The sequence below is a fragment of the Balaenoptera borealis genome (genome assembly GCF_965194805.1).
Source record: "Balaenoptera borealis genome assembly, chromosome: 6".
Lineage (NCBI taxonomy): Eukaryota > Metazoa > Chordata > Mammalia > Artiodactyla > Balaenopteridae > Balaenoptera > Balaenoptera borealis.
This window is the reverse complement of record NC_138863.1, coordinates 82632004-82659260: the sequence shown is the minus strand read 5'-3', so window position 1 is coordinate 82659260 and position 27257 is coordinate 82632004. Positions and strand designations below refer to the sequence as shown.

The window sequence follows — 27257 nt, the reverse complement described above, 5'->3', positions numbered from 1 at the left end:
CTGTCACCAGTATTATATAACCGTGGCTGCATTGTATCATCAGAGTTTTAAAAGTCAACTTTGAGAAAACTACAGTATTCTCACCTCCTTGTGCAACCAGCACAGAGCAAATCCTCAAGGCTGTTTTCCGCTTCTCTTTTCTTTCTTCTCTCACCACAACCCCTCAACATTGCATCTCAGAGGCTAAGAGTCTTAGCCCTAAGAAGCTATGTATGGTCAAAGACATTAGAAAATAACTCACATTTTTAAAACACCTTAGCTATTATATCACTCATTAGGAAGATGTATGCATCATACCCTTTTGTGACTTTTTTCCCTTCTGTTAACCACTCCATCACTTTGTCTGTACTCCTGAAAGTGTAAACATACTCTCATGACCGTTAAAAGCAACAAAATTAGTCATGGAGCTTACAAATCAACGATGTCAATGATATTTCAAAATTCTTATTAAATTAATGTCAGCTTTATTAGCCCTTCACCTTGAACACCTCATTTCCTTTGCTTCACCAGAAGGACAAATATTGTTAAAGGTATATGTCAAAATAAGAGCAATAAAATTTAGTAATGATTAGAGAGTGCATAGAAAATCACTAAAACATTTTACTCTTACCTTCAAGAATGGAAAGTTTTTCTTTTACTTTCTCTTTGTTTCTGAACTACAGTTTCAAGAATGGGAAACCTTGTACCTGATGTATGTGTTATGTAAGGCTGATGACGATAATGCCACTCACATGCTCTTATAAATCTTAAGCAGAACTCTCTAACTCAAGATATGGAGCCTAACCATCAAACAAATCTTCCAATTTAGGAGTCAATCATTTTGATAAAAGAACCAAATTTGGTGATGTTAAAAGAATGTTACAATAACAAGGGGAAAATGTGACAAAACAGTAGGGCACACTATATTCTAACTAGTCTCACTGGGGAATTAATGTGCTCTAATGTTTGATCACAATCTAGTTGTTAAGTGAAATGATTGTGTGACAAATGAGCATAACACAAGTGTCACAAGGACTGTCTAGATAGTGAGGGGGTGTTCATGCCTAAAAAGGACAACATTCTATGTTAATAGCGCCCTGGTAGGAAGAAGTACTTTTAATAATGTTTAAAAAAAAGTACTTTTAATAATGTTTATTATATTTTGATTATGAAAGTAATATTTTCCTGTGTATGTCTACATAGTTGAGATTATACTACATATACTACATATAGAATTATACACGTATTATATGTGTGTATGTATATAGAAATTTTTTTGTCCTGCTTTTTCATCTAGCATTATGTCTTACATTATATTTTCCTAAGAAAGTGTTTTGAAAGTGTAATTAAGGGATCCTTATTCTGCTACACACCCGAAGTCAAAAGGACGGAAAAAAAATAGTGAAAAATGGGCAGCCAGCTGAATGTGCCACAGTGCTAAAGCAGAACTTTCATTTATTTAAAAAAAGGTCTTTTAAAACCTTATCATTATTATTGATCACTTGAGGCATATATAAATAAGGTTGTGGCATGTAGGTGCATTACTCTTTATGTTGCAGATAACAGAAAACCCAACTCAAGCTGCTTTAAACAGTGCTTAAGGAGCTGAAATCCAGAGACAGTTCTGACTTGAGGCGAGGCTGAATTTAGCAGCTTCATCGATTTTACCCGTGAGGCAACTTGTCTCTGTCTCCACACTTTACCTTCCTTGCTGTTGCTTTTATTCTCTAGCTCCATGTCTTTGCCCCTAGTGGCCCCATCTGCAACAACTGCACAACTGACATCTTAATATCATGCCAGCCGAGAAAAGAAAGACTCCGACAGTCAAATACAAATTTTGGTTCAGGATATTTCTGGTCCAGATTGGATCACATGCCTAACTCTGAAACAATCACAAGGGCCACAGGGAAGAGATACTGATAAGCCAAACAAGGTCCAGTCCAGGGCTGAAAATAGGGTAAGTCCCACCTACCAAACTTTTGGCTAAGAATAGAGAAAGATAGGATGGCAATGAATATTGCCAGAAAAAATAAAATAAAATCATAAAATATGTACTCTGTACCAGCCTATTATTGTTCCACTGTTGTTGGCTCAGATCACACCTTCCTTGATCCATAGTCTTTACAAATAAAATAAGAAATGTGAAAAAATAGTTGATAATTCATAAGTGAACAGCTAAGATAACTAAAAGTATTTGGATTCCTTACCCAAGGAAAGGAAATTTTAAATCTGATCCAACAGACTCCATAAGAATAGTTGTAAAAAAAAAAAATTATGATATACTTATCACTTCACCATGGCTTAGCATGGCAGGATTAACCTGGCCTCTTACCCAAACATTCTGTCACACATGAGAATAACAACTACAACAAGGGCTAACTTATATTGGCCACTTATTATGTGCCAGACAGCGTGCTAAGAGCTTTGTATTCATGCTTTCATTTAGGTTTCACAACTCCATTGGGTGGTAACTATTACTATCCTCCTTTTAAAGATGAGGAAATGAAGTTGACTTTCTTCTTCTCCAAGGTCACAGCCTGTAAGTAGTGCAGAATTCTTTCTACATGTCCAAATGATAAGCAACAAAAAGATCCTACTGAGCCAGTTGAAGACTCTGAGATGAGGTGTTTTTTTTTTTTAAAGAAGATTCTCACTTTTCTTAAGGACATATTCTTGTACTCTTCGAGGATAGCTGCCAAGTCTTATGCTCTTTGAATGCCCCTTCCAGCTATTTCAGGGCTATGACCAGAATTGGTACTTACGGACTATGTTAGTGGATGGATTAATCTGACCAAAGAGAGTCTTAAACTATTGTTCAAATCTATCTATCTAATTTATAATAGGCACATTGACCCAAGTGAATTTTTAAGTTTCTTTTACATGCTAAATCTATAAGTATATATTCTATCTTTACAATTAAGCCCCTCTGTATCAGTCGAGTGTTCTGTAGCAAACCACCCCAGTACTTAAGTCATAGAAAGATACGCATTGATTCTTAGTCACATATCTGTGGGTCAGCTGGAGTGTCTTTGCTTCAGACTAGACCAGAATTGCTCTCATTCACTGGTCTCATTCAGAGGCCCAGGCTGAAGCAGTGGCTACTTGGGTATATTCTTTTCTTGATGGAGACAGAAGAGAAAGTGGGAAAATCTTAGTATGGATGCACATGTCAAACCTTTGCTCATATTTCTAACATCCCACTGGCCAAGGCAGTCACATGGCTAAGATCAACATCAACGGGAGAGGGAAATAAACTTCTTTCTTGGAGATGTTGAAGGGGGAGAGACTAAGTATTATCTGAGCAATAATCTACTCTACCAGAACTCCTCAAGTAAAGAATGAGGAGAATAACATGAATTAAGCACATACTCATTTATCCATCAATTTAGAAAAGATTATGGAATAGGTACAATGTAGTAATTTTTGAGCTAGATGCTGGGACTTCAGTAATGAACAATAGTCTAGTGGCAAAACAAATGCTATTTCTTTGTGACTCCTAATAGCAGCCCCATTGGCAGATATACTCGTCCCCATTTGATAGCTGAAGAAACTAAGGCATCAGGAGATCAAATAAGTTGGTCAAAGACACACGGATAACAAGTGCCAAAGTGCCAAAGGTAGCATGTAAAAACTGAGTACAAAGCCTGTATTTTTTCAACCTCATCAGTGTTGTTTCCCAATAAGAGAGAAGCTCTCAGATTGCTTTAGAAATGAATAACAAAAAACAGACTGCTTGTGAGTTAGGGTTCCATCAGACAGGCAAAGCCAGTATGAGTGACAGAGAACAAGGAATTCACTACTGTAGGCATTAGCCTTATGCAATCATGGATGTCTGCTGCCTCTAAATCTGGTGCTAAGCCTGAGCGTCAGCAGTCAGGAAGAGAAGATGGACATGAAGTAGGGCAACCAAGGACAAACTGCAGCCTGCGAGGAAAAACTGAAAGTTCACCTAATCAGCACTGCCTCCAGTCCCAGTGATTTGGGCAACTTGTGAGATAAGCCGGCATCCTCTGCTACAGAGCTTGTATGTGCCCCCGGCCCAGGGTTCTCAGAAGCTGAAGGAGTTCGATGGCAGCTGGAGGTGCTGTGGGCCCAGGAGGTGCTCCTTGCCAACAGCAGGTCTGCGACAATACGCACAAAGTTCAACAGCACCTGCCCTGCAGCAATCCTCTGAGCCTAGAAGTGGCTGCCCTTTGGTGCCAAATCCCGCTCAAATTTCTTTTGTGGCCACCTCCAACCTGAAACCACGTGGGAAGAGAATGTGGGGAAATTGACAGGGGAAAAGCCATCATACCACATTAGGAGTTTTACTGTGAATCAACTGAAAGTTGTACTTAAAATAGGAGAGTATGAAATAAAATGATTTGCTAGAACTTTCAAGTGTTCTAGGGCAGAAAACACTGAGAGATGTCAGAGGGTCCACGTCCAGAATCTACTTCCCATGTGGTAACAGATCATGAGTTTATGTATTTAACCCTGACATTTCATACTTAAACAGCCATAACACTTAGTTTTTTTCATCATAATGTCACTCTGATGTATACTATTTTGGTTGCAAGAACTCAAACTAGCTTAAGAAAAAAAGAGGGGATTTATTGGCTCGTATACCTGGAAATTTAAGGATGGCTCTCACTTCAGGCATAGCTAGGTTCAGGGATGCAAATAGTATCATTAGGGTCTATTCACCATCTCTCAACTATGCTAGTCTCTGCTTCTCTTTGTGTGTAAGGGTCATGTTTTCCTACCCTAAGCAGGCTATCTCCACCTGTCAGAAGACATAACTGCCAGTATCTCCCAAGTGTGCCTCCTTACATCTTGAGATGCAAAATATAAATAAGCCATTTGTCTCCTCCTCCCACCCCCACGCACACACACACACACATTGAACGGTTCCAAATTGCCTTGTCCAGATCATTTGCCCACCACTTGCATCAAACACTGTAAGACAGAAGGATGAGATACTATGATTGAACAGGCTTGGGTCTCCTGCCTGCTCCCACAGCAGAAGCTGGCAGGACACTGGGGCTGTCATTTCCACTGAAATCCCTAGAATGAAAGAGGAGCCACTCCTGAAGTAATCCAGGGGTCATGGCCAGATTAAAATGGTATCTAATGCAAATGTACTTTAAATCAAAGAACTGTAAGGTCTTTGTTAATTGAGAGAGGGAAGATGTTGAAGTTTATGTTATTATTCTTTTCCCTTTTCTAGAAAGCATGACAGTGACATAAAAAAGCACCTTTATTAGTTCTCTGATAACAGATGAACTGTAGGAAAAAAAGCACCTATTGGCAGTAGAACCAAACGCAGTTTTCTATAGATAACACTGGCCTGCTGCTATCTCAATGTAAAATACATTCAAAAAATCGCCACCAGATGAACTTTATAGCCAGCTTTAGCTTTGAGGGAAGTGAAAGAAATCTAATGTCCAGCAGCTATCCTGGAATGTTTCGCCTTTGCTTGGAATTTTTTTAATTAACAAATGATGATGCATGCTGCTGTTACCCATTGGTCGTGCACAACTCATATTTTTTAATACAAAAAAAAAAAGAATCCATAAAAATGGAGAGGCTTCCTAATAATGAAGAATGACCTCTAATTGTAATGGATTTTACTTTGAGGTAAATTGGTAAAAGCTAATTTTTATAGTTTGGCTTAAAATTATCATTTTTCTTAGTGGCTTTGTTTCTGGACAGAATGTTAATCCTTAAGTAATAGCACTGAAATTTGTTCACAACTAAAAGTACCAGAGAATTTCTTCATTCCCTCATTTCTTCACTCTGATTTCGAGCCCACTGTATTGTCATGCACTAAGCTTAGCACTAGGGATACCAAAAAGAATAAGATACGTCCTTGTCTTCAAGAAGCTCAGAGTGGAGGAGAGGAAAGCTCAAGAAACACAGACAGTACTACGAACCACTGGTATCCAGACAGCTGTGACAGCACAGAGGAACAAACACTTCATTTTGCCTGGGGTGTCAGAGAAAGCCTTTTAGATGAAGATCATGATAGAGAAACAATAATTTTCTAATCAGAGACCCTAGAAAATGGTATTCCAGGAAGAAAGACAGCACCCACTGTTATAGGACATTGTGGATTAACTATATCACAGTGGAAGGGATATCCAGGCAGCTGACAGGGAGCGAGAACAGACAGAATGGGATGGACATAATATGTCATGTTAAGGAGTTTGGAAAGATAACTCTGGAAGCAGGGAGAAGAGACAATGACAAAGGAGAGAGACTGATTCCACAGAGACCTTATGGAGGTTACAGAGAAGCCTGACACGGGGCTAAACTAGACACCCTGTAACGTTCAAATGGAAACGAGTAGTAATGGATTGAATGAAGGAGCTAAGGAGGAGGGAGGAATCGGAATTCCTTTCACATATCCAGTTTAGGAGACTAGCTGGATGGAGATACCATTAAAGATAGTACAGGAAATAGACAAAACAGATGTGAGGGTAGAGAGGACAGGGACGATTAAGAGAGAGAACAGATCTGTGATCACCTATGCTATGAGACATAAATTTGTGTTTTAGTACAATAGCTACATAAAATAATCTATTTTACCCATAATATATTCTTTAGTATATTTTAACGTCCCACTTAAACATATTCATCATGTCAATAAACCTTATTAAGTAACAGTATGGACCAAGTCATCTGTTTCTCCCAATACTATATGAAGGGTATAATGTTTTGAGTAGCAGTAATCTCATGTATGTTTAGTATTCTGTCTTCATGAGTATATTACAGATGCTTTTGGGAAAAAATACTGTCTCCATGTGACTACACAATACTTTGAGACTAAAAAAAAAAATGTTTCTGACCACAGCTAGTGATCTTTTTATAAAAGCCAAGAGCTGATAGAGTTCGTATTTCCTAACCTTAACTTTTCATGTGGAGATATTTTCATCTATTGGAATATAACAGTGTTAAACCTTTTCAAATGATGTCTTTTGGTTTAACTCGAAAAACTTGAGAACTACAGATTCTTATGGATTAGGGGTAAACTATTCACCAGAAACAATAATAGTAACGAGTTGTTGAATACACATAGCATTTTTCAATGATATTCTAAGAAACTTGCTTACTACTATATTATAAAACTTTCACAGTGATCTTAGATAGGCATTAAAATGAATTACAAGAAAGGGAGCTGAGTTTTTTCACATCAAATATTCGGGTGGAGGAAGGTTGGTTGTCTAGTCTTATTTCACACTGAGTCTTTTTCATTTACTTTTCTTAGTGCATTCAAAAGTTGTTAAAGTTTCTTATATAAAAATATGATTGATTGTTAGTGACAGTAATTGCATTTTAGCAAAAGTGACCATTATAGTAATTTTCTTCAAGGAAGAGAAATCTAACTAACTAAAGTAGCTAGTTACTTCCTAACACATTAACTTTGAATTTTTTTAACATAAAAATACTTGATAAGGGAAGTACAAATTGAAGAACATAAAATGGCATGCAATATTTATAAAACTACTTCCATTAGGTGGTTCTCAATTTTATGTAGCTGTTAATCACAAATTAAGTGAAACAAAATATAGGAAAAAGCTAAAATTTCTATACTAGTGGGCCAATTAAACTAAGTCCTCATTTAAAGCCTTTTAAAAATGACTCTCAAATAGCTCTTATTTTCATTTCTAAACTATAGAAGGTAATGATTTTTTTGAAACCAAGAAGATTTATTCATATCATGCCCTTAGAAGATTGAATCAAATGATACATGAAGATAATATGATTACAAAGAAAAAAGAAAAAACAATTAAACATGTGCATAGACAAGGTAATGCTGTATATAGTACATGTTAAATCACAAATGAAACAGCATTAGCATTTAATTTCATGTATTCCGCTGCACACCTGAATACTAATTAGCAACTAAAATAGGAAATGTGTGATACTGCATGTATTGATAAAATCTCAGTTCCATATTCTTCAGACACCAGCAATTTAACCTGCATTGCATACTGGGAAAAGCTACTTTATCATCTTCATGGTTTCCTTTCTAAAATTCTTTTTCATTATTATTGAGAGCAATATACTAATTTCAAAATCAATCAAAGGTGACTGAAATGTTGGCTAAATCTGGAATTGCATTTTCTAATATTTATTGTTAACAATGTATAGACAGTAACTGCAGAGTATAAAGCAAGAAGCCTCATATTCAGTATGCAAATAGATGAACAGTAATTCAAGGTAACCTAAGTCAACTGAGTTAACTCAAATTTTTCATTTTTAGGGGCCACAGAGGACACTAGTGCTTTGTTTCTGCCCCTCCTTAGCCCTGTTTTTGAAATGGCCCTTGCAAAAGAAAGATTTATTTTGAAGGCTGAGACAGAGGAAAAGGAGTTTCAGCTTCATGATATTTCCCTGGCTGCCTCTATTCATCTCTCTCCATCTCCATTCCTTTGCTAGCCTCTGTATTTAAATTGGCGCTTGCACTACCATTTGATTTATTTTTCAGTTATTCTTAAGGAAGAGAATTTTATTCACAAAGCCATATTTCTTTGAGTTAATACTTTCCTTTATTTTTCCACTATTCCCCATAGATTACAGATCCTCTCCCATTTGTTTGTACCATTTTGTTCGTCAACTGCATCTATAATACAAGTTAGTTCTTATTATGTACGGCACAGAATGCAGTTGGGGAAATTGCAGGGGTGCGTGTGTGTGTGTGTGTGTGTGTGAGCGCACGTGTCTATTTGCTTTTGAGTTGTATTCTAAAATAAGGATTCAGTATAAAATTGATGACAGTAGTCTTTCATCAAAGTCCTATTTCCTTAAAGCCTGCCTCGTGTCTCATTTATTAACAGAACACAAAGGTAAAGGGTAATTACAAAATAATTACACTAGCGGACATCAAAATAAGATGCTCCAAAGAGAAGGACCTAATAAATATCTGCTAAGAAGGTTCCAGGGACTGTATCAGTTAGGATGCTTCTAGTTACAAACAACAGAAAAACCAACTCAAACTTGCAGAAACAATAAAGCAAATTTATTGGCCCAAATAACTAATAGTTCAAAGGATGGGAGAGATTCAGGTGCAAATGACCAGAGTTCCAAATGATTTGGCCGCAGTTGTGTAGTTCTTCCTTCTTTGATTGTTGGCTCTGTCCTTAGGGTAGCTTCTTTCCAGGTTGTAAAATTTCAGCTCACAGCAACCAGGGTTCTTTCCCATTCAGATCTCCCGAGAAAGGGCATGTTCTCCCCCAGCCAAAGAATAAAAGTCCTGAGCTTCATTTTGATTGGACCAATTTGGGCCACTCTTGAATCACCTGTAGTGGCAAGAAGGAAAGACCAACCAAGGCATATGCCTGGCACACACTGATACAACTCCATAGGTTTTTAAAATATTGAAGTGCTTCTAAACCAGGTGATAAGTAGCCAATGCTCTAAGTCTCCCAGATGTTCCTCACTGCATCAGCCTGAATCCCTCTGATCCCTCTTTATCCAGCAAGTAAAAAGTTAACATCTGCAAAGCAGGGATCCATTTGGACCCTGCTCCAGCAATGCAGCAGGCATCTCTTCTGTTTGGATGGATCATGCCTTGGTTGTTAAACATGAATATATTCCCATCCTGCAACTGGGGGTAGGATCAGTTCCATTGTATTAGTTTCCTAGGGCTGCCATAACAAAGTACCAGAAACTGGGTGACTTAAGACAACAAAAATTTATTCTCTTATCATCCTGAAGGCTGGAAGTCCAAAATCAAGGTGTTTGCTGAGCCATGCTCTCTCCAAAGACTCTAAGAAAGAATCCCTCCTTGCTTCTTCTAGCTTCTGGTGGTTGCTGGCAGTCCTTGGTGTTCCTTGGTTTGTGGCAACATAACTCCAATCTCTGCCTCTGTCTTCACATGGTGATTTTCTATGGGTCTGTGTCTAAATTTCCCTCTTCTTATAATGACACCAATCACTGGATTAGGGACCACCCTAATCCAGCATGGCCTCATCTTAACTTGATTATATCTGCAAAGATCCTATTTCCACATAAGTCACATTCTATAGGTTCCAGGTGGACATGAATTTGGGGGGACACTATTCAACCCAACACCCCCCACCAAGTGGGATGACTGCTCTGTGATGGGAAAGCATTAAAGTGATGTTGGGGAAGTTGCCACAGTGTCCACTCTAGATGCTGGACCCTCTGGGCCTCAGCTCTCTTCATGTACCTGGTTATAGTCTACAGCAGTATAGTTGACCTGGCATTTCAGACTTTATTTGCACCTTCTGAGCTGGCTCTTATACTGCCTAATCTCATTTTCAACTCTAAGGCCTAAGTCCATGGACTTCAAAACTTCATGTGGAGGAGGGGTCTGGCAGAGTCCTTAAGTCCACATGCCAGTCCAAGCATTATCAGTAGAGTGAATTAACAATATATCTCACTTATGTTTTCAAATGCTTGTAGCTGTGATTAATTTTTAAAAATTCACTTAAAATCTTCCTGCATTTATAATACCTCTTTGTCATTATGTATGTTCTCTATCAACAGATAATAAATGCAACTACTATTGTACTTTAGCACACAGGCCTTTATTAGAAGGACCATGAGTAAATTGGGATACAAGTCTGACTGCTGTCACAAAGGCCAAAAAACAGTAGCTCAAACAAATAGACATTGATTTCTTTCTCTTGTAAGAGCTGGAGCATAAGCAGTCCAGGGCTTATATAGAAGCTCTGTGGTCTTGAGGACCTAGACACTTACTACTTTGTTGTTCTACCATTCTCAAGTCATGGCTTTCATCCCTGGTCTAAGATGGCTTTTGCAGCTCTCACCAGTGTGGCTGCATTCTGCTCACATACCATTTTTCGGACCCTAAAATATATGGCCAAAACGTAGCAGCAAGAGTGACTGGGAAATGTGGTCTTTATCTGACCAGGCTTGTGCTCAGCTAAATGTTGAGAGTTCTATTACTAAAGAAAGAAGGAGAAAATCAATATTAGGGAACAGTTAGCAGTCCTTGACAAAAAATACATGCATTTAGGAGAAAGTAATGGATATTTACAAATGATTGGCATATTCCTAATAGGTTATGATGTTTATTCTAAGATAATTTTCAATATAACTTTACACATCCTGAATATTATAATTTTGTGACATGTTTTCTGTAGACTCTACCTCATCTTACTGACTCTACTTATATAGTTGAACTAAATATGTTCACGAGGTGTCTGTAGTGAGAAAGTTTAGAGTCATAAAGAGAATGGTTGCAAATATTGACGTTAACAGGGAACAGTGTATGCAAGGGGAAAAATTACAATTTAGGGAGTGACTATTTTGCTAGAATGAGAATTTTAACTATCTCTAGTGACAAGTTATCCAATTACAGATCTTCCTCAACTTACAATGGGGTTATGTCCCAATAAACCCATCGTATGTTGAAAATATCATAAATCGAAAATGCATTAATACACCTACTGAACATCATAACTTAGCCTACCTTAACTTAAACGTGCTCAGAACACTTGTATTAGCCTACAGTTCAGCAAAATCATCTATAACACAAAGCCTATTTTATAATCAAGTGTTGAATATCTCATGTAATTTATTGAATACTATACTGAAAGTGAAAAAATGGTTCTACGGGTACAGAATGGTCATAAGTGTATCAGTTGTTTCCCCTCTTGATTGCGTGGCTGACTGGGAGCAACAGCTAACTGCCCAGCATCAGGAGGGAAGATCGTACCACATATCCCTAGCGTGGGAAAAGATCAAAATTCAAAATTTGAAGTACAGTTTCTACTGAATGCATGTCTTTCTCACCATCGTAAAAGTAGAAAAATTCTAAGTCAAACAATTGTAAGTTGAGGACCATCTGTACAACTAATAAGAAGAAAAGTTTGAAAACAAACTACACAGTGCCATAACCAAGCGAGACTTTGTATAGCTTAAACCTGGTACCCAGCTTAGAAGCAGACTCTTCTCATATGGGAAGAGGCATGTCAAGGCCTTTATAAATACTGAATAACAAATATAAGCAGAGCTTTATCAAAACAAAACAATCAAATAGGACATTGATGCCAAATAAAGGAAGAAAGGGGAAAATAAGGTGAGCTTTTTTTTAAAGAATTAACATTGAAGGAGTGGGAATATATCATTCAGTTCATGATTGTTCAAAGTTCTTAATGGTGCCAAAATTCTCATAATCCTCTGACTTTTCCCAGAACCTTATTATAAACTTTTTTATGGAGATAAGTGTACTGGATGGTTTTATTTTGTCTCTCCATCCACTCTCCATCCTTCCTGACCTGATGTGTGCCCCAGGAGGCTGACTTGTATGGACCACATCACTAGATTTGCTTGCCCTCTGGTTTCCCGCTGCATCCCACCAATAAGAGGCTCCAACAGGACATCAGGAAATGGAAGGATGGTGAGGTTGAGTATTTATTCTTCTGCTTCCCTCCATGCCAGACTGCAGGTTAGCAGTGCCTGTGTTCCTCTGCTGAAGGCCACAGCTACTGTCAGCTGATCCTCTCCTGCAGCTACAGCACAGCTGCTTTCCCTGCTCCCTGGGCCTATAGAAGGTCTAGCCAGGCCCCTCTTACCGGTTCAACCCTACCTACACCTTTACAAATAGTTCATTCATTAAATTCTCCTCAATTGCTCCTTCCAAGTGAGCCATCTGTTTCAGGGATACTGAGTGATAAAATAAGGAAGAAATGACTCACTCACTGAAAAACTAGTCCTACTAATCCAGTGGATAATAGGTCATTCTCGATTTTGAAATTTTCTCCTTTCTACAAATTCATATTCTCTTTAGAAACCTGCACCAAGGCTTGTCTCTAACATAAACCATTCCTAAACCAGCTGCATGGCTCTACTTCCTAGAAACACTGGCCATCACTTTCCAGTCCTGTTCATTACCCCGCTTTTCTCTTTTGGTGTATTTATAAGCCATTGCGAAATTTACTGATGCTCGCTGTAGACTTTTTTTTTAGGGGTTTTAGTATCTCCAGTGTGGAGATGACTTTCTAAAATCTACTTTCTGTACAAATTCCCTGACCATTTCTAGTATTATATGCTTCTTAAGCAAGAGATATGCAATATTTGTTATTCCAGGAAGCCAATACCTCACTCTCTTAGGGTTTGAATTGGAAAGCAAGGTGGAATATAGATAATTTTCCTCAAAATATATTCCCCTACACTTTCACTACAAGCAACATATTTACAAATCAGATAGCTCCTCCTCATCTCCAGCACCTCTTAATGCTAGAGGGGCCCAGGACTTCATCTCTTGTCTACATATACTCTTCCCCTGGTAGCTCTCATCTAGTCCCATGACTTTATAGGCCAAATGAGCATTTCTACTTCTAAGCCTAATAGGCATTTTAATCTTAAATTTTTCCAATCCAAACTTCTGATCGCCATATTTACCTCCATTCCAAATGTGTTAATGTTGCAGTTTTTCCCTCTCAGTGACTAGCAACTCCAGTTTCTTGGGCCAAAAATTTTGGAGTCACCTTTTACTTATCTTTTTTTCCCCACTCCCTACAATAATCCTTCAAGAAGTCATATCAACCCTATATGCAAAAATACATCCAGATTCTAATTACTTCTCACTGCCTCCTCTGCTGCCTTCCACTCTGGTCCAGGCCCCTGCAATTCACTGTAATAGCCTCCTCACTGGTCTCCCCTGCCTCTGCCCTAGTCCTTTTAATAGTCTTTTCTCAACAGAGCAGCCTGAGTGCTTTCTTTTAAAATCTTAGATCATGTCATTTTTCTGTTCAAACCTCTCTACTGGATCCACTTTCACTCAGAGTGACACCAAAAGTCCTTACATATAGCCTAGAAGGTTCCTCATGATATAGCCTCTGCTATCTGACCACATCTCCTACTTCACTCTAGACACACTGACCTCCTTGCCTCAGGATAATGTACCTACCATCCCCTTATGGACCTTAAACAATAGACCGCCAGTTATTTCTCCAGCAAAAATGGGTTTATTCAGGATCAACAAAGAATAGCAATTCAGGGTCTGCAACTGTGGTGAGCCACATGCAAGTCCCCCCAAGAAGGAGAGAAGAACTCTTTTATAGGAGGGAAAAGGAAGTTGGGAGGGCTATAGTAAACAAAGAGTCCATTGGAGGAATTGAGATTTTGAAGTTACAGTGGCTTTTCATTGAATGAGTTGTGACAGTCTTTCCTTGGCTGAGCTCTTGCCAGGCAAAAGGAAGTTTTCCTCTTCCTGTTGGGCTCTGCTATCATGGTAGGGCATGAGAGCACCCCCTTGACATTTAAAATAGAAAACTGTGTTTTAATTGAGCTTACTGTTTATTAACTTTTACACCCTCTTCCCCTAGGTATCTACACAGCTTACTCTCTAACCTCCTTTAAGTCTCCACTCAAGCATTACCTGCTCAGGGCACAACCCCCTTTCCAATGTACTTATCATCATTTGACATATATTTTGCATGTTTATTTTGTTTATTGTCTGTCTTCCCCATAAAAATGCAAAATCTTGTATAAATTTAATATTTGTTAAATATTCACTACATATTCCCACCTCTTAAACCTGTGCCTGGCATAAAGACGGTGTACAACAAATATTTGATGAATGAATGAAAGTATATATACATATATATATTTATTTTTTAAATATAAATCCTTTCACAAAAATAAATAAGCATTAGAATACCTCAAATAAATTTTTAAAAATCTCATGTGTACAGAGTGTTATTCATGTGTTAGGCTCTGGGTAGTATTTTACAAGTGTGATGTCAGTGAATTTTCATAGCAGATCCTATGTGCAATCACATAAGACCTGTGGTCTTACTGTAATAAGACCAATTCTTATTACAACCAACTCACATGTGAGATGTAATATAACTAGTTTAAGAAGTGAAAAATCAGTACATGGGGAATACAGGTTCAGACCCTGACATGTCTGACTCCAGAGGCCATTCTCTTCCTAATATATGTCTAAAACATGCCTCTTTAAACTTAGAAAGAAAGTTACCACCAGCAACAGCAACAAAAAAGATTAAACCAAACCTTAATTTTAAAACAGGCAACTAAATGCCTGACTAGGATTCCAAGTATGTGAAAATTATAAATCCCAGCTTTTCAAAGGAAAAACACTGAGTAGGTCAGGCAAAAGGCTAACCAGAGATTAGAAAGGCAGAACTGCACACTCAAACAAATGAAGAGATTACAGTTAGAGAAACTTCTCTGAAAACTCCATCTTCTCTTCCCTGTTGTGGTCTTTACCGAAGCAGCAACAGCCAAAATGAAGTTCAATCCCTTTGTGACTTGTGACCAGAGCAAGGACCACACAAAAGCATTTCAACTCACTTTCCCACTTTCGCAGGAAGATTACGTCTTTCCCTCTTTCCAAAGAGCTGAGACAGAGGTACAATGTCCAACCCATGTCCATCTGAAAGGATGATAACGTTCAGGTTGTGTGAGGACACTACAAAGGTCAGCAAATTGTCAAACCAGTTCAAGTTTACAGGAAGAAATGTATCATCTACACTGAACGTGTGCAGCAGGAGAAGCCAGTGGCACAACTGCCCATATGGGCATTCAACCCAGCAAGGTGATTATCACCAGGCTAAAAGTGAACAAAGGTGGCAAAAAGATCTCTGGATGAAAAGCCAAATCTTGCCAAGTAGGAGAGGAAAAGGGCCAAAAGAGGGAAGAAACAATTGAGAAGATGTGGGAATAAAGTAATTTATATACAACCTTCACTAATACCTGCTAAAATGAAAAAAAACAACAACAACAACAAAAAAACCCAACTCCCTAATCCTACCGGCTGCCCCATACTCCCACTGTGCAAAAGGATGAGAAATTGTTTCAAGTTCTTGCTTGTTGATTTGCTATCAGTTTGGGCCAGAAGACTGAGATAATCAAAGACTTCCAGGAATAAAATTAGGGACCTTTTTATTAAAGTGTTCTCTTATTTTGGTCAATCATAAAATAGTAGAGAAGGCCTTCCTTTGCCCTTCTGCTGGCCACGTGAAGAAACATGGGCTTGGCTCTACCTCTGCTCTTCTCCAAGTCTTCTTCTTTTCTCTGAAACATGCACTACGTTTGAAGACCACTATGTTTTAAAAATAATCCAGAAAAAGACAAAGAGAGGGTAAAAGTCATAGCACACCCCAGAGACAAGGAAATGTTCTTGAGAAGCATTTGCACATAGGTACCTGAAACTTTTCAAAACCACATCAATAAAAGAAAAGGTTACATGAATGACTTTTGAATATTGAAACATAAGTATATTAGCAAATCAAAGGCCTGTAAAATAAGTGAAAACATTTTCTAACATCCCGTATGGTCTCTACATAAACAGATTCTAAAGGGACATTTATATAAGTAATTCACACTTGAAACCAAAAGAAGCCCCCTATTGATGAGAGTATTCCAAGTGCCAGCATCTCTCAATGCACACAGAGTAGTGACTTAAGATATCATTTCTTCATGTTATTTGTTCTGAAGTTTCACTGGTTTTATTTTAGAAGTAATGTCTCAGAGAAAACTGAAATTTATATAAAACTTATTTAGGATTTTAAAAGCATTTTATATCTTGGCTTTATTTTTAGAGAATTTTGTAGACGAGAGGTAAAATATTGAGATTCAACCGAAGCAGAGACAAGGCAATAAAGTTGAATTTACTAGACCAAATCAGGATTTCAGTACCAACAGGTACAAATCTACACGTTCACAATCTTTGGTTCCTCTATTGTACGTCTTTTATATTCATTGGCACACAGCCCAGTAGGATTGTGTATATTTTTTCTAATATGGACAACTTGTGATGTACCTCAAATGAGAAGATTCTTCAATACACCAAATTTCATGTTATTATGGCTAGCTCAGTACTAAGACTTGGGTGACAGCTGCAGCTCTCCAGAAACTAGCACTAAAAGGTGCTAATATCCTAGCAAGCACTTTAAGAAGACCTTAAGTTGTATATATCTAATCTAAGGTTGAACACTGTATATATAAAAAAAAAAAGTTGGCAGGAATTCAGCAACCAGAAGTCTGTGTTTCCTAGCAAAAGACAGTTGGACAACTCCTCTAAAAGATAGCAAGCTATTACTCAAAAGTCAAACATTTGCTTCTCCATTTACTAGTGAAAATTGCATTATATTATCAAATAAAATAAGTGTTATTATTAAAAATTACATGCCCGTCACTAAATGGTTGAGTTCACCTACATATTTGAGTTAACATATCAAACAAAGAAAACAGGCTTGGCCACAAAGTCAATGAAAGTCAAATAAAAGGCCAAACTAAACAGATGAGACACCATGCCCTGAAGATCAACAGAGGATATCATTGTTAGGTGATGAGGGTTTAGTAACTTCAGCAAGGAGGATTTTCTGTGCCCATCACAAACCAAGCAACTCATCTAAGCTACTTAACCACAAATTCTACTGCAAGACTGATGGACAGTTAGTTGCATACAACTGGATTTTTTTTCTGTGCCATATTGTATTAGAGTTAAACTCCATTGAACCTTACATGGATATCCTAGAGATATCTTTGAAATTTTTGGTAATAACAATGGTGGTAACAAATAGGTAGCTTTATATTAGTTAATTTTTCAATACAAGTTATATTTACATGTAACATGTGATGACAATTATGATAACTGAGATTAAGATAATAATGAATTATTTGTTTGAAAACAATCCTTATTCCAGTAAATCCTTCCTAAAATGATTCTACAGCTTTTGAATACTGGGCATTACCTGGTCTGGTCTAGAGTATCAAAGAGTCCATAATATGTCCATATTTGTCATTCTTGAGATTTGTCAGAAGGAACTTCCGTCCACTAAACTGAAAAGCACAATTTCTCCTCCTCCACAGCATCCATTAGGATTCATCCAGCTAAGTATTATGATTATATACCAAGAAAACTCAAGAGATTCAACCAAAAAGCTATTTAGCAAGGTAGTGGGGCACAAAATTAATACACAAAAGACAACAAACGGCATGAATATATAATGGATTCTAGTACTCATTTAAAAAAAAAAAAGATGAAAGGCACATTTATAAACTTAATAAGAAATGTTAAAACACTACTGGAAACCATATAAGAAATTTTGTACAAAGGGAAGATGTACCTAGTTGGTAAATACCAAAAAGATGTCAATTCTTTCTGAGTTAATTTATAATTTCAACATGAGCCCAATAAGAAAAATATTGACAGTGGGGTTTTTGAAACAAGGCAAAGTGATCATAAAGTTTATATGGAAAAATAATTAATCAAAAATAGGCAGAGGGGCTTCCCTGGTGGCGCAGTGGTTGAGAGTCTGCCTGCCAGTGCAGGGGACACGGGTTCGAGCCCTGGTCCGGGAAGATCCCACATGCCGCGGAGCAACTAGGCCCGTGAGCCACAGCTGCTGAGCCTGCGCGTCTGGAGCCCGTGCTCCGCAACGGGAGAGGCCACGATGGTGAGAGGCCCGCGCACCGCGATGAAGAGTGGCCCCCGCTCGCCACAGCTAGAGAAGGCCCTCGCACAGAAACGAAGACCCAACACACCCAAAAATCACTCAATTAATAAATAAATTTATAAAAAAAAAAAATAGGCAGAAAAACTGAGGGGAAAAAGGGGCAATGAGGGCAAATTAGCACTATCAGATATTAAAACATAAAAACCTGGACACTTAAATAGTGTGGTACTGGTTCATCATTAGATAAAATGACTAATAGAATATTATTCAAAGTCCAGAAATAATTCCAAATGCATACTGCAATTCAATATATGAAAAATATAGCATTTCAAATCAGCAGTGAAGAGGTAAACACCTCAATAAATGATGGCAGACTACTTGTGGAGAAAAGATGTTGGATTCATACCACACACCATACTCTAGTACAACCAGGATACATTTCAAATGAATGAAAGATGTTCATACAAAATAGTGAAAGCATATAAGTATTAGAAGAAGTCACAAGAAGTTCCTTTTTAGTATTTCAGTGGAGAAGGTCTTTATGACTAAAAATCTAGAATCCATGAAAGAAAATAATAAATTTAACAACATATAAAACTATAAACAAAGTCAAAAGGTAAATTACAAACTGAGAAACTCATCACAGATAAATTCTAGTCTCCCTAACATATGAAGAACTACTAGATACCAATAAAAGACCAACCATATAATAGAAAGATAGGCAGAGATATATATATTCAAGTCATAGAAAGAAAATCTAAATGGCCTGTAAACATAAGTTGATGATCAAGTCCACTCGTAAGAAAAGAAATACATGTTAAAACTACACTGATACTACCATTTTTCAGATTGGCAATGGTCTAAGAGCTTGATAATACATTTTATTGCTTATAGGAAAACAGGCCCTCTCATACATTAGGGAGAGTTGAAATTGGTACAACTCTGATGAAAGAAAATTTTGCAAGGTTTATTGAAACTGCATATACCCGTTGACTCACAATTGCACTTCTAGGAATTTATCCTACAGATATATTTGCCCACGTGTGAAATGACATTATGTGTAACATTATCCAGGCATGTATTGCTTGAAATAAAAACTAGAAACAACTCACATGCTCATCAATAAGAGAATGGTTAAAATGTCATTGAACATTTACAGTGTAAAGTACTGCACAGTGGCTTTAAAAAAGTGAGGATCTCTCTAGTATTGATCATTAATATGTAGATGTATTGTTAAAAGCAAAAAAAAATAGTAATCGATAAAACAGGATATGTTGTATGCTACTTTTTTAAAAAAGATGTATAAAGAAACTCTGCAAGAACATATAAGAAAATAATAACTGATTATGGTGCTCTCTGTATGTGTGTGTGAGAGAGCTATGTAAATGGTGGACAGGGTGAGAGCAAAACTTTTCACTGTGTTCCTTTTTACATATTTTGAAAATTTTGAACTATGTGAACATATGACATTTTAGGGTACAGGACAGGGAAAGACTGTGCCACCCCAGAGGAGCTATTCCTTTAGGGCCCTAGTCATAAGCAACCATTTGCTGCTGGGGAGAGTGAAAGGTCAGTTAAAACTATCTTCTAGCAACAGTAAACAAATGGGACTACGTCAAACTAAAAAACTTTTGCACAGCAAAAGAAACCATCAACAAAACAAAAAGGCAACCTGTTGAATGGGAGAAGATAATTGCAAATGATATATCCTATAAGGGATTGATATCCAAAATATATACAGAACTGATACAGCTCAATATCAAAAAAAAAAAAAAACCCAATTGAAAAATGGGCAGAGGACCTGAATAAACATTTTTCCAAAGAAGACACACAGATGGTCAACAGGAACATGAAAAGATACTCAACATTACTAATAATCAGGGAAATACAAACGAAACCTACAATGAGATACCACTTCACACCTTCACACTGCACTCGTCAGAATGGCTATTATCAAAAAGACAACAAATAACAATTATTGGGGAGTATGTGAAGAAAAGGGAACCCTCATGCACTGTTGGTGGGAATGTAAGTTAGTGTGGCCTCTATGGAAAACAGTACTGAGTTGTATTAAAAGTATGACTATCATATGATACAGCAGTTCCAGCTCTTGGTATTTATCTGAAGAAAACAAAAACACTAATTCAAAAAGATATGTACTCCCATGTTCATTGCAGCATTGTTTACCATAGCCAAGATATGGAAACAACCTAAGTGTTCACCAATAGATGAATGGATAAAGAAGATGTGGTATATATACAATGGAATACTACTCAACAGTAAAAAAGAAAGAATTCATGCCATTTGCGATAACTAGGATAGACCTAGAGGGTATTATTCTAGTTGAAGTTAAGTCAGACACAGTAAGACAGATACTGTATAATTTCACTTATATGTGGAATCTAAAAACAAAACAAAAGAACAAAACAGAAACAGACTCATATATACAGAAAACAAACCTATGGTTGCCAGAGGAGAGGGGGCAAAGGATGGGTGAAATAGGTCAGAGGTTTTAATAGGTACAAACTTCTTGTTATAAAATAAATAAGTTATGGGGATGTAATGTACAGCATAGGGAATATAGTCAATAATATTATAATAACTTTGTACGGTGACAGATGGTTACTAGACTTATGGTGATCATTTCATGATATATAAAAATATGGAATCACAATGTTGTATACCTGAAACGAATATAATATTATATGTCAATTATGATTCAATTAAAAAAACCCAAAAACCCACCAAATCAATAAGTAAATAAATAAAACTATCTTCTTCATTGCCGGTGGACTCTTTCTACTAAAAAGTACACCGTCAAAGCTACACTTTGGAAAGAGAACTAAGTAGAATATATTTTTTACTTATTTTTGTTCCTTTACCTAAGAGTAAGGGAATTCTGCCCAAATAGAATGTGTGCTCCTTTAAATCTTTCTCTTCTTTTTAATCTTTTCTAAACATACCAAAAAAAAAAAAAAAACCCCACCAAAATAGACCATTCAGTATTTTCCTTCTCTTAGTCTGCCCAGGCTGCTATAACAAAATGCCACAGACTGGGTAGCTTATAAACAACAGAAATTTATTTCTCATAGTTCTGGAGCCTAGAAGTCCGAGATCACAGTGCCAGCCTGGGTGATCAAGGGCCCTTTTTGGGTCACAGACTTTACATTGTATCCTCACATGGTGGAAGAGGCTAAGGATATCTCTGGAACCTCTTTTATAAGGATACTAATGCCATTCATGAGGGCTCCACCCTCGTGACTTAAGACCCCCATACAGTCCACCTCCTAATACAGTCACCTTTGGGGGTTAGGATTTCAACATATGAATTTGTGGGAGACACACACATTCAGACCATAGCATTCTTCAGAACATACTTTACACCTTTTAAATCTTATTTTGTAAGCTAAAATTTTCTCTACTTTTGTTGATTGTGCCATTAATCGTGGAGACTCCTCCATTTTGTATGCAGAATTTTAAAGTTTTTTTTAAAGATCCATATGGATACATTGTTTTAGTGCAAGTCCATCAAATGAAAAGCATAGTGGAAGAATTATCTTTCAAACTGAATGTATGGGAGTTTCTTTGTACTTAAACCTCACCTTCTATTTGTCACCTCTGATTCCACACCCTGTTTTCAGACTAACATTTTACCAACTTTCAAGGTCATTTCTCTCTGGGCCCTAGGATATTAGCAAACCACCTAATTCAGCTCACTATGAGTCTAACAGTATGCTCTGAATTCTTTTATCTCATCAATAAAGATATGAAGGAAACTATCCTCATGACAGGTTTCCACTAAATATCATTTGATTCACTGTCATCATGTGAATCACTGGAAACACAGTGATGGCTAACTACTCTTTGTAGCTTTGTCAGATTCTTCCATTACCTAGAAGGGGTGTAAACCAGACTACTTTAGCTCTCTGAAAACTTCTTCCCTCTTATTGATGAGATGCTGCAGCTGTTGATACTTCCTCATAAATAGATATCCCCAGACCCTAACCTGCCTAGATTGAAACTGATTCTATCTTTTGTCCAGAGGTTTCATTGAAGAATACATTGTAGGGTAACTATGACAACACTAGTGTGATAAAAGAAAAGCAAACTCCAATAATCTAGAATTCCCTTCAGCCATTTTTTCAAGGGAGAATTTATAAGACACTTTATGTTGCAACTTGCTTTATGTGGTAAAGATAATATAAAAGAGATATCCCTCTGTATTCAGTTTGTTTGTTTTTCTTTTTTTCCTCTTTTTTTCCTGTGTTTTATTTCGGTTTCAGGACCAGATTTAGAATAAAAAACAGATTGGTCATCAGGGATAATAATCTTTGAGAAAGCAATTTTAATACGATACAGTGGCCAAAAATATATTAAAAAAAAATAACTGATAATTGTAGAAATTGGATGATGGATACCTGAGAGTTCAATATAGTATTCCTCTACTTTGGTATATTTTGAACATTTTCTATAACAAAAAAATTAAAATAAGTAAAGCTTAAAGTATATCCTCAATCTCTTTTGCTGTGGTGCATCTTATCAGATATCCTCTAAATTACCCTTGGCGTCATCCCCCAAACTGGATCTATGTCCAGAGAGAGAGATTAAAGTATAATTGAGGTGAAATGTACTATTACTTTACTGTATTTAATAATTTGATGAGAAAAGTAGAGTAGTAATAGCAAAGTGGTGGTAATCCCTGAATGCTGGAAACTGGGGGCCACTCAGGTAGGTCATTGATATTGTTTGTATATGTTTAGAGGAAGAAAGAGGGGAACAGAGTGTGGATTACACAGGGGTGCTAGGAAGAAATAAGGTTTTAAGAAACTCTAGGCTCAGATGGTAAAGAACATGAAAAAAGAAGGTGAAGAACAAACTCAGGAAGGGCTGATAATGAAAAGCTGAGCTCAAGCAATCTCTGCATATTATCACACATCCAGAATAAAGGAAGGAAGCCTGATCACGGGATTTCTGTGGGTTTGATCCCAGTGACCCTGGACAGACTGAACATTCAGATGCCTACAAGAACTTCAGCTTTAGCCTGAAACTGATCCAGGCAGAAAAGGACCCTGCACCTTCAACGATATGGTTTTCCAAAAAGATTTATCTGCCCTCAGCTTGAGAATGGGGGTAGACTGAACTAGAAAGAAAAGGCAGTGATTTCAAGGGTTTGGACTCAAGGAGAGAGCAGAAAATGAAAGAACTGAGATTGCTTAAGAGAGATGGCTTACAGTTTTCAGGCTGTACTGAGCTAATGAAGCAATATCTTAACCAGTAACTCACTTCATCTATCTATAGTTTTTTCCTAAACGTGCCCAAAAGGATAGTAATATCAGACATGGAACTGAACAGATTGTATATACTGTATTTTGGTAGATATTATGGGAAAGGTATGCTCCAGAGAGGGAAAAGGGTATCAAGCTGTAGAGAGATATTTGGAGGAGAAATCTCTTCCCCCTTGCATTTTTAAGTGATTGAGAAGGTAAGTTTTTTGCTCAAAATGAGGGGCAGAGAAAATCCAGCTAAAGTTGATTTCTGTTTGGGATCTGAGAGTGGCATTTCATCAGCCATTTGGAACTTAATTGCCAAAGCATAAATAAATTTCTATAGCCCCTTATTCTCTTTATAAATAGCACTTTCTCACTTGTGTGCTATTGTTCATTTGCCTGAAAAGCAAATTAAGGCTTTCTAGTAGCTATCCACAAATGCATAGCAGCTTTGTAGGCCCTGCTTTATTTATTATTCTCATTTGTGATTTCAGAATTTATGTTGAGAATATACGTATTAAACTAGCCAAACATGCAAAGTTAGCTGGCATGCCTATTATTTAAGAAAACATGATTAAATTCTAAGTCATCTTCACAAATCTAATGACCTTTAATGGGGACAAATGCAGATTAAATAACCTAAATAAAAGAAATAGATGTTAGAAATTTACATGAACAGGGAGAATATTATCTGGTAATCATGATATAACTGAAACAATAAAAATAATAACAAAACCTTTATATTGAACACTGACCAGGTCTTAATCAGAGTACTGTTTTCTAGAATAAAACTTCTTAGCGTAGATAGAATGACAAGACTTCATAGCATAGATAGAATGACAATTACTTCTCCCTTTCTTCCTGACAGGGAGAAGTTCAACCAATATATGAATGTTTAGTAAATGACAGGAGGAAAGCCTAAATGAAGTAGGGAAAAGATCATTAATGTGAGTATAGGTCTTAATATTCCTCAAATATCTAGAAAGGAATCATAGATTGTGATCAATCATTCTATGTTTGAGTAGAAGGCTGAAAAAGAGCAGGCTGCAGAAACAGAGACTTAGTATAATCATGGGACAACTTCCTTATTGTAAAAAGTATGTGATATTTTAATGAATTAGCATTGTGAAATCTCATCATGAGGTATGTTTAAGCTGAATGACAAATACCCTTGTATCTCACAGAGAGACTTAAAAGAGGAGGTTTAAAGTTCTGTCTATTCCTAGAATCCTGGGATTACCTAAAGAATCAAGGATTAATATCATCTTTTAAGAATGATTTAATAGAGAATTCTAAAACCTTGGGCACCCATCTAATATTGATAAGTTGGTGACTATCAATATTCTAAAAAAAAATGTAAGTGTGGTAAAGAAGCATAATCATCTAATAATAATACATGAAAAGTATCCATTTTTACTCTGCTATTCACAAATTCTGACTCTACACCTGAGTCTACTCAAGGGAAAATATAACATTTGACCTCCAACTTCAAGAGTTGTACAGATGATAAGATATGTGAAAGCAATTTAAGAACTATAGAGCATTGCAGACACATAGGCTTCTGTTATTAGTATAAACAATAGTATTAAAAACAAATCATTCCTATATCTCAATGGCACATATATGAATCTCTTAACTCTGAATATGAAACCTTTTACTCTTTGCATAAAACTCTGCAAGGGAATCTATATCTAAGAGTTAAAGAAGGGCTTGAGGTTAACCATTTACTTTTATTTATTTTTTAAGTTTTTATGAGAGTATAAATTCATACAGTAAAGTTCACAAAGTGTATTGCTCAAAGAATTTTAGTAAATGAATACACCCATGTAACCACCATCCAAGTCAAGATAATAAAGAACATTACCAAGATCCTAGGATATTTCCTCATGCCTCATTCCAGTCAACTATCCCAAAGATAACCACTATTCTGAATTTAATCACTATAGACTTATTTTAACTGTTTTGGAAGTTCATATAAATGAAATCATATGGTATGTACTCTTTGTGTCTGGCTTCTTTGGCTCAACCTTATTTCTGTGAGAGTCATAGTTGTGGTTGTATGAAGCAGTTGTTCATTATTTTTATTGCTGTATATTATTGCACTTTAAGAATACAGAAGCACTTTTGGAATGGCACTCTGAAAATCTCCTCTCCTATAAAAGCAATGAGAACACTATTAAAAATTGTCAAAATCAAATTCTTCAGACGTCTGGAAATAAACCAAAGATTTACAGCAATCTGAAGAGCATTTATTCAAGAAAAACAATTGAATTTTGGTAAAAACAGTGAGCTTTGTGACATTTTAACTTGCCCTATTTTGATTGCCCTCTCCCCAGATCCATGGTAGCCTTGAAAATAAGCAGCCTCACACCATAGTAGCTGTGAAAAGCACCCTAGTAGACACTGAAGGGGGCAGAATGGATTTGGAACTCCCCAAAAGTCCTCAGTCAATTGTCACTATTTGACCTGTCTGGAAGCTTCCTGGAAAAGCCCCATTCATGAGGCTTGTCTTTATTTTACCTAACCCAGAGTTTGCTCAGTGAGGAGAGCTCTATCCCAGGGCACTGTCAAAAACATTCAGCAGCAATTGTTTAACATCATAGCTGTTTAAAACAGAGATACCATTTGAGAAAAATAAGTGGCTTGCCAAAAAATGTAAAAGGGAACTCTGGAAAATAGATGTCCATAGTGGGCTTTGGAAAGCTCCAACATATTCCTGGGTATCTAGAAGGCCACATGCATATACACGGCTGTGTGCATGCCCCAGAAAGACCAGGGAAGGCCCTATTCTTTCACCTCTAGCACAACCAGAGGCACTGTGCAAATAGGAAATGAAGGCTAAGGCAGACATAAAATGCCAGAGCACTGAAGGCATGCCCCAACACAAACACACACAGATCCTCTTGGAAAAATCTTGGACACATTGTTTCAACACACTTAAAGAGATTAACTTGTGAATGATAACAACAACAAACACCAACAACAATAAACCCTGGAAGGAGGGGATTTTACTTTATGAAGTTAGCACATTATATTATATAAAACTCCAGTTTTCAACAACAGCAAAACAAATTACAAGACTTGCTAGGACAGGTAAGTATGGCCAATACACAGGGGAAAAAAGCAGTTAATGGAAACTACCTCTGAGGAATCTCAGATGTAAATCTTACTAGGCAAAGAATTTAAATTAGCTACCGTAAACATGTTTAAAGAATGAAAGGAAATCATAGCTAAAGAATTAAAGTATGAGAAAGATGGCTCATCAAATAGAGAATTTCAACAAAAAGATAGAAATTACATATATATATATATATATATATATATATATATATATATATATATATATATGCCAACTAGAAAATTTGGAATTGAAAAATACAATAAACAAAATGAAAATTTCACCAGAGGGGCTCAAGGTCAGATTTGAGCTGACAGAATAAGAATGGGCAAACTTGAAGATAGGTCAAATAGAAATTGTCCAGTCTGAGAAACAGAAATTATTTTCTTAATGAAGAAAAATGGACAGAGCCTCAGAGAACTGTGGAACACCATCAATAATACCAAGATATGCATAATAGGAGTCTCAGAAGAAGAGAGAAAGAGA

The 27257-nt window shown here is 36.8% G+C and overlaps 1 pseudogene across 1 annotated transcript; it reads left to right on the top strand.

The window, feature by feature from the left end:
- The first annotated feature begins 1116 nt into the window (after positions 1-1116).
- On the top strand, positions 1117-26954 carry LOC309631153 (large ribosomal subunit protein uL24 pseudogene; annotated as a pseudogene). Its single transcript, XR_014249525.1, has 2 exons — positions 1117-18208; positions 18522-26954. The product of XR_014249525.1 is annotated as a large ribosomal subunit protein uL24 pseudogene (transcript).
- The last annotated feature ends 303 nt before the right edge of the window (positions 26955-27257 follow it).